The sequence below is a fragment of the Bison bison genome, unplaced genomic scaffold, assembly GCF_000754665.1.
Source record: "Bison bison bison isolate TAMUID 2011002044 unplaced genomic scaffold, Bison_UMD1.0 scf7180017846527, whole genome shotgun sequence".
Classification (NCBI taxonomy): Eukaryota; Metazoa; Chordata; class Mammalia; order Artiodactyla; family Bovidae; genus Bison; species Bison bison.
This window is the reverse complement of record NW_011477100.1, coordinates 4,309-7,276: the sequence shown is the minus strand read 5'-3', so window position 1 is coordinate 7,276 and position 2,968 is coordinate 4,309. Positions and strand designations below refer to the sequence as shown.

The following is a 2,968-nucleotide window of genomic DNA, read 5'->3' as shown; positions in this document are numbered from 1 at the left end:
GCTGAGGGTTGATGCCCAAGAAAAGAGGAGCCTGAATCCTTATATGAGTCTGCTAGGGCAGCCAGAACAAAGCACCTCCAACTGGGGGCTTAAACAGATACACCTCCCAGTTCTGGAGGCTGGAAGCCTAGGATGGAGGTGTCAGCAGGGTTGATATCATCGCAGGCTGTGAGATTTGTTCCAGGACTCTCCCCGCGACTTCTGGCAGCTTTGCTGGCAGTCTTTGGTGTTCTTGGCTCGTAGGATCATCACCCCCGTCTCTGCTTTCATGTTTGTATGTGTGAGTGCTCAGTCGCTTCAGGTGTGTCCGACTCTTTGTGACCCCGTGGACTGCAGCCCACCGGGCTCCTCTGTCCATGGGATTCTCCATGGAGTGGGTTGGAGTGCCCTCCTCCAGGGAAATCTTCCTGACCCAGGGATTGGACCCACAGCACCCCCGCAGCTGCCGGACCCCTCCTGCATTTGGGGGCAGGTTCTGCCTGCATGCGGGTCTCCTGCATTGGGGGGCAGGTCCTTTTCCATTAGCGCCACCTGGGAAGCCTCCCCATCCCCGCTTTCATGTTTACATGGCATTATTCTGCCCGCATGTGTCTGTCCAAATTCCCCCTTTTTAGGACATCAGTTATATTGGATTAGCCCCTGCTGATCTCGTGTTTTTTAATTAAATAGTTTATCTCTGGCTGTGCTGGGTCTTCGTTGCTATGGGAGCTTTCTCTAATTGTGGAGAGCGGGGGCTACTCTTGAGTTGTGGTGCTCGCTGACGTGGCTTCTCTTGTTGCAGAGCACAGGCTCTAGGGGCTTCAGTCGTTACAGCTCTCGGGCTCTAGAGGACAGACTATAGTTGTGGCGCAGGGGCTTAGCTGCTCTGAGGCATGTGAGATCTTCCTGGACCAGGGATCGAACCTGTGTCTCCCGCATTGGCTGGTGGACTCCTTCCCACTGAGCCACCAGGGGGCCCTGCTGGGCCTTCATTTTAACTTGATTACCTCAGTAGAGATCTCCTCTTCAAATAAGGTGACATTCTGAGTGACTAGGGGTGAGAGGACTTCAACATATGAACCTGGGGGAGGGAAGCACAAGTCAACCTGAACAGCCCCAGAGGGACTGAGCTCGGAGGAGGGGCACTCCAGGGCCCCAGCTGGTGTGGCTGGTGGTGGAAGATTCTCAGGCCTGAGTCCAGGGGAAGGGGCTGGCCCCAGGGTCTGCAGGGCGATGGAAACGTCCAGTGGCTGAGTCTTGGGTGGGAAGTCAAGGGGCAGGCGGGTACACTGACCGAACACAGAGAAGGGTGGCCTGTTGGGAAGATGCCATGTATTGGGGTTGGAGTTTAAACAAGATTCAAATTGTCTACAGGTAAACCACAGCCCTGGGCTGGCAAGGTCCTGGGAGCTGTTGGGGGAGCTGGCATCACGGTCCTGCTTTCTCTCTGCCTGTATCTCATCTTCAGGTGAGAGGGGGCACCAGAATGGAGGGAGAAGCCCAGGGTGGGAAGGGCTCAGGGTCATGGAATCTCAGAAAACCTGAGCTGGAGGGCCGGGGGCTGGCTGGAAAGCCCCGAGACAGAGAAAGAAGGCTGAGTGATAGCGTGAATCAGCCCGTAAGCACCTGGACCAAGACTGGGGCTTTTTTCCCCAGCCCCATTCCAGCTCTTGGGTTGTCCAGGTGGGAGCACCTGGACACTGGATTCACTGCCACCTCCTCCCTCATTCTGTGCTCTTCGTAGGGAGGAAGGGATGGTCTGCCTACCCCATGCCCCAAATTAGCAGGCTGAAACGCCCAGGGCTGTTCCCTTAGAGTGAAGACGCACAGAAAGACCCAACCAGTGCAGAGCATGGATGATACGAACCGGGCCGGGGGCTCAGGCTCCAGGGTGAGTAATGGGGCAGGCGGTCCCATTCGGTTTATCCCTTGTGGGTGGTATCCCTGGTCCGAGCCCTTGGCATTTCCCTATTAACATCCAGCACTCCCTGGAATTCCACATGGGGTTGTTTAAAACTACTGATTCAACTACTCTAGCACTGCTGCTTCTGATGAAATATGTAGATACTTTGCTTGGTTGGGGGGTATTTTGTTTGGTATGTCAGATTATCATATTCTCCTAGGGCTTTAGCCTTTTCTTCTCACGTTGATATGGGGAAGAGAATTGGCCCAAACCTAGCCTGTGTCAGACTCACTGAGGACTAGGAAGTAGGTAGAGAGCCTGGGGCACCCCAGCGCCACAGGTCATCTCTCCTGATGGGTATCTTTCAAATCTACCACCCTGTTATTTACTTTCAACTTTAATGAGACATTGTCGTTGTGTAGTAATGAACTCGTGTCTGACTCTTTTGCGACCCCATGGACCATAGCTCGCCAGGCTCCTCTGTCCATGGGATTCTCCAGGCAAGAATACTGGAGTGGGTTGCCACTTCCCTCTCCAGAGGATCTTCCCCACCCAGGGATCGAACCCATGTCTCCTGCAATGGCAGGCAGATTCTTTACCATTGAGTCACCAGGGAAGCCCATATAGAGGTATTTACACAGTTTAAGTACGAAGTTAAACAAACTTTGACAAACGCAGGAGGCTCAGGGAGCCGTTGGCCCAGGGCCCGGCGGAGCTGGAGCTGACCTCGAAGGAGGCGTTGCTGAAGTTCCCCTCCAGCAGCCCCTTGCCCAGCCACCAGCGCAGGGAGGGGGCCGGCCGGGCTCGGGAGGAGCAGCTGCAGCGCAGACCCTCGTCCTCCTGGGAGCAGGAGGGGCCCAGCAGCTGCGGGGGGGCTGTGGGAGAGATGGGAGGGATCAGGGGCGCCCCTCCCCTCCCTGGAACCCCGGCCTCCTGTCCCCAGGGGACCCCACACTCACAGACCACGGAGAGGCTCAGGGAGATATTTTGGGAGCCCAGTGGGTTCTGAGCCCGGCAGGTGAACTCCCCTTCTTCTGCTGCCCCTACACAAGGCAGCTCCAGGACCCCGGTGCTCGAGATGGGGGT

The 2,968-nt window shown here is 56.2% G+C and overlaps 1 long non-coding RNA gene across 1 annotated transcript in view; it reads left to right on the top strand.

Annotated features, from left to right (window-relative positions):
* Positions 1–917: 917 nt before the first annotated feature.
* LOC104988621 overlaps positions 918–2,968 on the top strand; it is a 5,419-nt gene continuing 3,368 nt past the window's right edge. Inside the window, exons 1-2 of the long non-coding RNA XR_825263.1 lie at positions 918–1,447; positions 1,795–1,870. This is a non-coding gene — a long non-coding RNA (uncharacterized LOC104988621). The remainder of the gene's footprint in view (positions 1,448–1,794; positions 1,871–2,968) is intronic.